We start from the raw sequence: 12679 nt of genomic DNA, 5'->3' as shown, positions 1-12679 counted from the left end.
ACTGTAAATTGTGTGTTTCAATTGAAAAAGAGATTAGAAAGGAAGGAAAAGTGAGTCAAGGCCTAGAGACGACTCATACAAGGTTTGTGCACAATACCTTTTCAATTTTGATTTGCTATGAGAAATTTATTTGAATATATTTTGATATAATTTATGCTGAATAATGACTTGAGAAATGCTGTGTTGCCACTTATGAATTGAAATTTGAAATGGGAATTTACTTAATGTTTGAATAATTTGATTTTAAATTAGTTTTGGATTCACACTTAGCATGACAGTATCACTGTATTCCTCCTCCATTTACGAGGTTGAGATCGATTATATTCCTCCCTCTCTGGCTTGCCAGTTGAGGTTGAGATCGGATAAGTACTCATATAGCTAGCTAGCCACCACCCTCATTGATTTCGATTAGTGGGGTTGAGATTGCTTTGTCGTGGTGTACAACACGGCATTGATTGAAAATTTTGTGTCATGACCTAAGTTGTGTATAGATTGGCAACACTGTGATTTATAAATTTATTTGACAAAATGATATTATAAAAGTTGACTTCAATCCCATGAATTGTCATTGTGAAATGATTTAAATTGTGCTTGTTGATTTATATTTTGATATTCATCATCTTTAAATTTGTATTGTGCACCACTGAGTAAAAATTACTCAGCAATAACTTTATTTGCTATCGCAGATAAGGGAAAAGAAAAAGCAGCAGAGTGAGCTGCTAAGTTGACAGGGGAGCTCCATTGAAGTTTTTGCATGGGTATTTATTTATACCCTTGTAAATTAGTTTGATGTAATATTTATTCATATGTATCATTTGTATTAGTTGAGCAGTTATACAGTAAAAAATTTGTAATAATATTATTTTTGTTTTTCTTATTGTAAATTGAGACCTGTTTCTGTAAATTAAGTTAAATCCAATATTGATGAGATTATTGAACTGTTTTGAGAATGTTTTGAGTTGTGTATTTTGAATTGAGATTTGGTTGAATTATGTTGAATTGAGAAATATTGGCGGTTGGGATTTGAAAACTATATATATTGGGAGTGTTTTTTTACAGGTGTTAGAAGAATTGTTTCTCCCAATTATAGACGGCACTTTGCCGAGATTTTATAAAATTTGTAGAAAACAAAATTTACCAATTTTCTTACTTTGTATTTAAACTCCAATTAAAGGTTTTTAAATAATGCTTTAACATTATTTTACCAATTAAAATGAGTTGAAATGGGTTAAAATCCCTTGTAGTGTATTTAATGAATTATCATTAGATGAAGTTCGGTGATTCATTGAGTAGACTATGGGATCATGTTATGTCTTACGAGGGGATAAGGTGTAACACCAGTACACCAGTTTCTGAGAGTAAGAGGCCCAAGGGTTCCCAGGGCCAGGGCTAGAGACAGAGGTCTCAATTTAGCCATAGAAGAGGACAGTCTAGAGCATCAGTGGGCAGTTCTCCAAACATAGTAGTAGGGGGATTAGTCTCTATACCATTATGTACCCATTATGAAAGGAGGCACCGAGGGGAGTGTCGACTATTGACCGGGGGATGCTTCCGATGCGGAGCAACTGATCACTTTCTATGGGATTGTCCCCACTGGAGTGTTATCACTACCCCACCATCAATTGAGAGATCTTCCCCCGCAGCACAGAGGGGTAGATGACCCACGAGGCCAGAGGTGACAGGTACCTCACAAAGACCTGCCACAAAGATTGTTAAGTGACCCGAGGCCCAAGTGGCACCTCAAGTATATGCTATGATTCAGGAGGAGCCAGATCTAACAGATGTTAGCAGAGACATATTTTCTTTTATAATGCTTTAGTATGTGTATTGATACACCCAGTACATGAGATGAAAGAAGATAGGTACAGTTCCTCGACTATTTACATTAGGCAAATTTCGAGGATGAAATTTTTATTAGAGGGGGAGAATTATAACGCCCTCACTTTAGGTAGTCCGTACATTCTACTGTTCCGATGACCAATGTCTATCTGGACAGTCAGAATGTCTGGAACTATATTTAAACTAGAGTGAAGAGTTTTAAATAACTCAAATAATGACAAGAAAAATTAAGAAAAAATTTAAGAAATGAAATGCACTAAGGTTAAATGAGCCGTAGCTCCAACGATGGGTGACCTAACGGGAAGCGATTGTAAAGACAGTTGTCAACCTTATACCTATGGGGAAGCCCTATAAAATAATTTTTGGGACTCCATGGAAGGATTGTTGAGGTTTTGATGGCAATGGATTGCTAAGAAAACACAAGAAGAATTAAATCAATTGGTACAAACAATTTTAGCTCATTAAGCTAAACGAAGGGCATTTTGGTCATTTCACCTTCAGAGATGATTTTTGACCAAGTTGTCTAATTAAGTAAGTGAAGTTTATGTCCAAAAATATGAATAAATATTGCTAAAAATTTAGTTAAAAATGAGTAGAAAAGAAGGAAAAAGAAAATGAAATAAATCCCTAATTATGACATCATGCTTATATAAGTATGATGCAATAAAAAGATGCTAGCCAATCACAATTTAACAAACACACTTAATTATCAATTAAAAGGGAAAAGAAGTCAAAAATTTGAAAAACCAATTTGCCCATCTCCTCCTCATTAGCCGAACCACCATGAGCAAAAATCTCCCATGAATTTTCAAGCTTTCTACCTTGAAATTCTCCCTTATCTCACACCAAAATTCCTAGTTATCTTCACTAAAACTTGAACCCACACCTTGGAGAAGTGTTTGGCTGCCAAGAATTCAATAGAAAGTAAAGTTTAAGCTTAGGAAAATTCTACTCACAAAGGTTAGTGCCCATATCTTCTCTCTTTCTTTAGAATTCTATGTTAGTAACATAAATTATGCTAGGAAATTTGGAAATTGAACAAATATGTGCATGTTAGGGCAACTCTCCATTTTCGCCAGCCATGAGAAAGTTTGTGAATTATTGGTTTTTGATTAAATTAAATGCTTTATTTATGTTATTGATGAGTATAGATGATGGATAAAGTGATTAGTATGAGTTTGGTATGTGTGTGCCATGAATTGGAAATTCGAAGTTAGGGTTTTGGTGAAAATTTGGGAATTTTGTGTATGGCTTGAAATTGATGATGTTGAGATGAATTTTTGACTATTAGAAGTGCTATGAATGTGAAATAAAGTTTGGGAGTTGGGAGGATTTGAAATTGGGAGTGCTGATTTTTCTGTGCAGGAAATTGAACCTTAAGCCCAATGTGGTTTTTAAGCCATAAGTTGAATTGTGTTGCTCCAATTGGTGTGAGGATAATTACAGATGAAACCTAGGATAATTTGCCACATTTTTTATGAAGAAACCATGGTAAAAAACTATCCCTAACCTGGCCTAAAATTGACTTGAATCTGGGTAACCCTAATATGGACTTGGAAAAATGACCAAATGAACAGTAAGTGTTCAAATGGCCATAACTTACACTAGGAAGGTCAGAATGACCTTATTCTTAAACCATTGGAAAGGTTAGACGTACGACCACATTTTTTATGAAGAATGTAGAACTCACATCTGCCTCTAACTAAGTCAAATTGTTAGCATAATTTAGATCAACAAAACTATCCAGAACCAATCTGCCCGAAATTTGTTGGACTTAAGCTCACCTGACCAGTTTTGGCAAAAATGCCATAACTTGGTCTAAAAAATTGCAAAAGCAATGAAACTAGTGCTAAAAGTTTTATAAGACATATATCTATAATATTGATGTTTTAACTAGAACCCAGAACCCAAGTGAACTAAGTCAAATTGTTAGAACAACTTAGTACACCAAATCCTAGAATTTGACTCAACTACCACCTGACCCTAGAATAGAATTTATATCATAACTTTCACTAGGAAATCCCAAATGGGATGGTCCAAACTGTTCTAGAAACCTAAGAGATAGGGCTTCAACTTTGATTTAGAAATGTTTCTTAGAATTTAAGTGTAGGAACCCTAAAATAAGAGTCAAAGCCACTAACCAGAACCTGGAATCCTGTAGACACAGGGCACCTGAGTCCAAGCTAGTTAATTTGCTATAATTAATTCTACAAGACCTAAAAAATTATAATTACAAATTATGAGTAATCATAAGACATAGGGTAACAACTTCTATGAAGAACATTAGGCCTAAAAGTGGCTGTAACATGTCCAAATAATTAAGAAAAGATTGACACCGGAATCTGCCTGGTTCTGGAACTTAAGTAAGTTAAGGAATCAGTTTTGGTTATTTGACCATAACTTGAGTTCTAAAACTCCAAATGACATGATTCAAAAAGGAAAACAAAGACAAGACATAGAGAGACAACTTCCATGAAGGAAGTGTAGCCAAACAGTGGCCACATCTTGGCCAATTTACTAGGAGAAAATAAGACACTAAATCTAGACCTAAAGAAAGGTTCAAGATATTATTTGATACATGACATGTAAATTACCTATATGAATTGCTAAATATATAAGTTACATGAAAATGAAGGGGGAACCTATTTTTCCACTATAAATTGACATGAAACTACTATAAAGCACTAATAGTGCTTGACATAAAATGATAAGATCATAATTAATTAATAACATTAATTTGCCTAAAGTATACCTAGACTTATTTATATAGCCTGGATCGATTGGTATGCCAATTAAGGATTACAGATTACAGTACTGCCCACAAGGATAATCATTGATAAATAATGTATGTCTGATATGATTGTTCTATAGGCTTTATGCTTGCCCGTTGGCCTTTGTGCCTGATTTTATTTCTGCCTTTATGCTTGCCAACTGGCCTTGTGCTTGACATGACAGATGTATACATGTTAGACATATTGATGTTTAACTAGTATACTCCAGTGTATCCAATCTTTATAGTCTGTTATAGGTTACTTGGACACAGATATGTGTAATACACTTCAAGTTTAAATAAATACATGAAGAAAGTAGTAATATGGGTATAATAAGTGTCACACCCTACCCCTCTATAAGGCATGACATGATCCCATAGTATACCTAATGAATTACCAACTTCGTCTACTGATAACCCATTAAATACACACTACAAGGGATTTTAAAACTTTTCTTACTTCTTTTTACAGTGGTGAGCACTATTTACATGTGTTAAAAACTTTTTTGAACTGAAGTGAAACAGCTAACACATTTGAATTATTAGTAATTTCTATAAAAATTTTGGCGGAGTGCCATCTGTATTTTGAATAAAACAGTTCTTCAAAAACCTGTAAAAAAACACTTCATATATATTTCTGAATCTCAACTCCAATATTTGATCAACTCAATATGTTTCTCAACTCAAATCCACAGTAATTTTTCAGTATTTTCAAAGCTGAGATAAAAGAAATATAGTATAAATTTTACAAGCCAAAATAACTCACAATTTATTTTATAACTTCAAGGTACAATTTTAGTTTACAACTGCTCAAAACCAAGAACACTATATACATACAGTGAACATACATTACAATATAAAATGTAAAATATGGCATACTCAATATACCCAATGATCTCTCACTGAAGCCACAACATCAGATGTCTCGACTTCTTCTCTCTGTCTCATTCTAGACTAGACTGGAACCTTGCTTTGCTCGATTGTTTCATCGTGCCTTGGCTGCCTCGGTTACCTGCCTCTATCCCTGCCTCTACCTCTGCTGGGTGGTTGTGAACCTCTGGTGACAAGGCTCTGAACTAACCCTTTAGCAGTAGTAGAAGGTGGTCTAACTCTACGGGCACTGGTGCAGTCTTTGGCAAAGTGTCCTATGCCTCCACAATTATAACAGGCTCCTATGGCCTTATAGCATACCCCACCATGATTTCTACCACAAGTTTCACATTGGCAGGGAGGGTAGGAACTTCTAGTTGTTCGATGACTGGACCTTAGTGGTCTCTGCCTTGATGATCCACCTCTGTTATATCCCTGAACTCGGGACTCCTCAAATTCTTTTCTCATCCCTAAATTACTACTTGAGCTCTGACCCGTAGGTTTCTCCCTCTTCTCTACTTCATGTTGCCCTTGTGGGGGTTGGGTTTGTACTTGGGCTTGGGCTGACAGGTTATCAGCCATTTGTTGAAAGAAAGTGGCCATTTACTGGGCCATTTGTGCAGTAATTTGTACCGGCAAAACTAGTACAGTTGGGCTTTTGACACTTTGTGGAACTGGGGCCTCAACTTGCACCTCAGCCTCTATCGATTGATCGACTGAACGATCACCCTCTTCCATGGTCAATTCGAGGATCTTAGACCTCCTGGACAATTAACACAAGGAGATTTCCTCCCGTTAGTGCATATTTATAATGTAATGTACTGTATGTATCAAACAATGACATTAAGCAGTTGCACTATGAAGAAAGAATATTCAAATTATAGGTGAAAATAGAATTTAAAAACTAGCTCTGATACCACTAAAACATGTCACACCCTACCCCTCTGTAAGGCATGACATGATCCCGTAGTATACCTAATGAATTACCAACTTCGTCTACTAATAACCCATTAAATACACTACAAGGGATTTTAAAACTTTTCTTACTTCTTTTTACAGTGGTGAGCACTATTTACAGGTGTTAAAAACTTTTTTGAACTGAAGTGAAACATCTAACACATTTGAATTATTAGTAATTTCTGTAAAAATTTTAGCAGAGTGCTATCTGTATTTTGAATAAAACAGTTCTTCAAAAACCTGTAAAAAAGCACTTCAAATATATTTCTCAATCTCAACTCCAATATTTGATCAACTCAATATGTTTCTCAACTCAAATCCACAGTAATTTTTCAGTATTTTCAAAGCTGAGATAAAAGAAATATAGTATAAATTTTACAAGCCAAAATAACTCACAATTTATTTTACAACTTCAAGGTACAATTTTAGTTTACAACTGCTGAAAACCAAGAACACTATATACATACAGTGAACATACATTATAATATAAAATGTAAAATATGGTATACTCAATATACCCGATGATCTCTCTCTGAAGCACTAGCAGCCTAGTCTGCTGCCCTGTCAATATGTCTACCTAGGACAGCAATGAAAAGCTATCGCTGAGTAAAATTTACTCAGTGGTGCACAATAACAATCTGAAATGCGATACATAAATATTTTATTGATAATTCACAAATCAAATAATTCACAATTCCATTTTACAATTTATAAAGTTCATATAACACAAATTTGATCAAATAACTGAATAATACAGTTTTGCCAATCAATAATACCATTTGATCAAATAACTGAATAATACAGTTTTGCCAATCAATAGCACAATTTGATCAAATAACTGAATAATACCGTTTTGCAAATCAATAACACAATTCTTTGAAATAACAAAAGAATACAGTTTTGCCAATCAATAACACAATTTGATCAAATAACTGAATAATACTGTTTTGCAAATCAATAACACAATTTAAATGCTGCACAATTACATTTCACAAATTATCAAAGCTCATTATAGAAAAATTTTGAGTCAAATAATTTAATAAACACAGTGTTGCCAATTCATACACAACTTAAGCCATGACACAAAGTTTCCGATCAATGCCGTGTTGTACACCACGATAAAGCAATCTACAACCCCACTAATCGAAATCAATGAGGGAGGAAGCTAGCTATATAATGAGTACTCATCCGATCTCAACCTCAACTGGCAAGCCAGAGAGAGAGGAAAATAAACGATCTCAACCCCATAAATAGAGGAGGAATAGTGTGATACTGTCATGCTAAGTGTGAACACAAAATCAATTCCAAACATTTTATTCAAATGATTCGTGAGAAATCCAATAAATTTCCAAAGTCATAATTTCATTCACAAGATGGAAACACAATTCATAATTAACTTCAAATTTCCATAAATCACACTAAATTAATTTTTCAATGACAAAAGGCTCAAATAAGGTTTATTGTGCACAAACACAATTTAAAACAATAACATACAATTAATCATAATTTATTTCAATTGAAAAATTCAAAAGAAATAACTATTGTGCACAAATACAATTTAAAACAATAATATAAAAATAATCATAATTTATTTTTCAATAATCATAATTTATTTCAATTGAAAAATTCAAAAGAAATAATTATTGTGCACAAACACAATTTAAAATAAAAACATAAAAGTAATCATAATTTATTTCAATTGAAAAATTCAAAAGAAATAACTATTATGTACAAACCTCTGATAATTGAGTCTTAGCTCTGACTCAGTGTTTCCTTCCCCTTCCCTGAGTCTTTGCTAACTGAGAAACACAATTTGAAGTGTTTCAGTACTCATTTAAACTGTCTCTAACGATAATGCTTAATAATTAATTCATTGAGTTCTATCATTTCTTTAGTCAGCCTAAGATGTTAACCTTCGATACAGTCTAGGTGAATTAGGTCTTAATGTTACCAATATGTCACATTTGATAGCCTTTTAGTGTTGGTACATGTTACCCAATTTATTTCCATGTTTGTTGCATTTTATTGCAATTTATCGGATTCTGGTATACTAATTTGAGCTAGCCGGATGACCTAGTTCCCTCAGTTTTCGGGTCTTGGTCAAAACTACAAACTTGTAGATCTATGTCTTATTGCACGTGGGGCAAAATTTCAGGTCATTCTGAGTTATGTAGACCAAGTTATGGTCATTTTACTATTGCTGGTCAAAATGCATCAAAATTGGTCACTTTAGGTCATTTTAGGTCACTTTTGGTTCGGCCAGTTTTTGGACCTGAACTTGTGCAAGCTATTTGACTTACTTATGATCATTTATGGGCTTTGGTGTCTTCATAAGACTTGTAGATATATGTCTCAACTATTCATGGTAAAAATTTCAGGTCAATTGGACCTGTTTTGAGTGAGTTATGGCCAAAACACTAACTGCTGCCCAAATGGTCAATTTTCAGGCCTTAAATGCGCTAATCCGGATTTGGTCATTTTTCAAGTTACCTTACAAGCAAAATTTTGGTAAGTTTTCTTCAGGAAAGTTGGTACATTTTGTGTCTAGTTTCACCTCCAATTGATCTCATACCAATTGGAGCCACGCACGTAAGGTTCTAAGCCAAAATGCACACTGCCCTATAGCAACACTCTTCATTACATACCAAATACACTTTTAACACTTACCAAGTTGCACATTCATGCTTTTTCTGTTTTATACCATAACACAAACACATTTCACAAAATATTGTTGGTCATTTTGGCAGCTTATAATCACACTTAATATGCACCATATAGTATATAATTTTTCAAGGTCAAATTACAAACAATTCAATCACCTAACCTAGCTCATTTACATGTCCAACCTCACACCATCATACATATACACAAGCTGCCATAACAAGTACCACAATTCAACATTAATATTCCATAAACCAAACCATGAAATAACATTTTTATGGTTCACCATTCAAGCTGCCCATTCATACATCACTCTCCATTAATTTCCAAGCTTCCAAATTCAAGTACACATTCACATATACTTAGTATACATCACCCAAATTAATTCCTACACACATAAACACTTAATCAACCCTTTAATCTACCATTTACAAGCAAGAATAAACTGCCCTTGAGGAGTTTCCATGGCTTCCAAAAATAAACATCTCCCTTAGAACATCAAACTCCAAAATTCTTTCCACAATTCAAGTACCCATAACATCCTCACAAGCTTTAATGAAGCAAAAATGGAAAAAAGCACTTACCTATCTTTGAAGCTTATTAAATCTTCTTCAAATCTCTCCCTTTTTGCTCTCAAATGGCTGCCCAAGTTGTATAGACCAACTTTGATGAAGACTCTTGCAAGAAATTGTTGCTTGATCATGGGAGCATGGAGCATGTAAATGGGGCGGCCATGGATGAACTTTGGGAGAGATTTTGATTCGGCCAAATGAAGTTTAATTGAAGAAGAAGATGAATGCAGAGAATTAGTGTAAGGAATCTGGTTTTAAATACTTAATATAATGCTTAGTGGTCCACTAACACAATTAAAATATTAAGTTAATGTTAAACTTTTAATTATTCAACATTATACCCCATAATTTTTTCTTATTTATACAACACATAAAATTTCATTTTTCATGGCATTTTCAAACTTTAATATCATTTATTTTTAATGGACATTTAGGTCAAAAGATAACTCGGGGTGTCAAATGACCACAATGCCCCTGTTCGGATTGCATTCCCGATTTTTCGGTAACACCGATTTTTGTCGTTTTTTTGATTTCTCACTTTTCTTTGTACTAATTAATTAATTTTTCTTTGATATTTCTAATGGTATTTATACTTCAATAAAAATTTATTTAAGTCCTAAAAATATTTTCCAGGGTTCCCCGCGGTCCAGGGCTAGTCAACGGTCCACACCGCAACTTCCTGGTGCGGTCACCCATCGCTAGGGTTCTCGGTTCGTTTAACTTGGTTACACTTCATTGCTATTATTTTTCTTTTATTTTTCTTGTCTTTCCTTTTCTTGTATTTCATTATTCTATGTCTCCTCACTAATATTTAAATATAGTTCTAGGCATTCTAGCTGTCCGGATAGACACTGGTCACCGGAACAGTAGAACGCACTACCGAACATAGGGGTGTTACAATTCTCCCCCCCTTAAAATAAATTTCATCCATGAAATTTTACCCAATAGCCATCTTATAATAGTCATACGTTTATTTTCTCCTTTCTATATGATCGTATGATCTTCTTTCCCTCGCATTTGTATAAGACTTTTAACAATCTAATACAACATTTAATTTGTTTGTATAACACCAATCTTCTCTTACTATTGTGCTGTCTAATATTTTGGTTCATGTTCCGTCTTGAATGACCCTTGAGGTCATGTTAGAATGATTTATCTAGTCATTGGTTGTAACACCCTCCAGGTAGCAACTCCGTACATTCTACTGTTCCGGTGACCGGTGTCGGTCCGAACAGCTAGAACATTCGGAAAAATATTTAAACTAAAGTGAGGAACCATAATTAACTCAAATATTAATAAGAAAAATTTAGGAAAAATTTTAGAAATAAAATACAATCAAGATAAACGAGCCGGTGCCCTAGCGATGGGTAACCCAGAGGGAAGTTGCGGTTCTCGCAACTAGGAGCCCTAGACCCGGGGGAAAAATTATAAAATAATTTTTGAGACTCCGGAGAAGGGTCATTGAGGTCCCTATGGCATTAGAATGCCAAGAAAATATTTAGAAAAATTTTTCAATCGGTACAGACAATTTTGACCCGTTAAGCCAAACGGAGGGCATTTTGGTCATTTCGCCTTCAGAGGTGATTTTTGGCCGACTTGTCCAATTAAGTAAATAATTAATATGACATAAAATATGAATAAACATTACTAAAAATTAAATTAAAATTGAGTAGTGATGAAAAGAAAAGAAAAATAAAAAAAAGGCTCATTTATGACATAATGTGATGTCATTTAAAAATCTACCACCAATCACATTTAAACAAACATTCAACTAACAAATAAAAAGAGATAAATATGACCAAAAAATTAAAGAAAGCAGCAGCCTTCTTCTTCCCCAAAACCAGCCGAAACCTAGCCCTTGCCCAAACCTCCATTAACACTTCAAAAAAGCTTCATTTCTCCCTTTGTTTCACAACAAAACCCTAAACCCCTTTCATTAAAACTTGTCCACTCATCTTGGGAAAGTGTTTGGCAGCCTAGAAAAGGAAAGAAAGTGAAGTTTGAGCTTAGAAAATTCTGCCCTACAAGAGGTTAGTGCATCTAAATACCTAAAACTCTTTAATTTCATGATTAGGGACTTGAATTTAGTAAGAAATTGTAATTTAAATGGACAAAAACTCATGTGTATGTGTACATGAATTTCGGCAGCCCTAAGGAAGGAATGATTTTGATTGTTTTGATGAACTTAGAGTGGACTAGAAATGATGTTTAAGGTATATAACTACATGGATAATGAATTAGTGTGCTAACTAAGGTGTATGGGTAAATTGAAATGGAAATTAGGGTTTTGGGGAGTAAAAATTTGACTTGGCTTATGAAATGATTAATGGACATTCTAATGGTCAATTAGTGACCATTTAAGGCAACCTAATCATAATTTGAAGTGAGCTAATGCATGGCAAAGTGAAATGTGTAGGCTGCCTAATGACAGCAGCAATGAGGCTGTGATTCCAGCCCACTTGGACAGCCATATCTTTGGTTGTGTAAGTTCAATTGGTGTTTGGCCAATTGGACATGAAACTAGACTTATAATGGCACAATTTTGCTGAAGAAACCATGTCCAAAAGACCAAAGCAAGAGGACCAAAAGTTGGCCCCAATCCGGATACCCTGCAAACAGGTTTTGCAGAATGACCAAATGAACAGTTGGCCATAACTCACTGTAGATATGGTCAATTGACCTGAAATTTTTACAGAAACAAGATAAGACATAGACAAACAACTTTCATGAAGAAACCTACCCCAAATTATTGCCAGAACCCATCCAACAAGGCAGTGGCAATCACTGTTCATGGTACTGTAGATTTGGTAAATTCTGCAGAATTGAAATCCGGCCAGCTGTGGTTTTTGGACCATATCTGGAGCTAAAAAAACTCCAAATGGAGTGATTCAAAAAATGAAATTCAACTAGACAAAATAAGGAACAACTTTCATGTTTACCATTTCCTCAAATTCCCACTGCAACAATGCCCAATGGAACAGTAAAGTTGGGCTACAAAAACTGAAAATTC

This window comes from Hevea brasiliensis, chromosome 7 (genome assembly GCF_030052815.1).
Source record: "Hevea brasiliensis isolate MT/VB/25A 57/8 chromosome 7, ASM3005281v1, whole genome shotgun sequence".
NCBI lineage: Eukaryota > Viridiplantae > Streptophyta > Magnoliopsida > Malpighiales > Euphorbiaceae > Hevea > Hevea brasiliensis.
The sequence above is the reverse complement of the archived record's forward strand: the minus strand, read 5'-3'. Positions refer to the sequence as shown.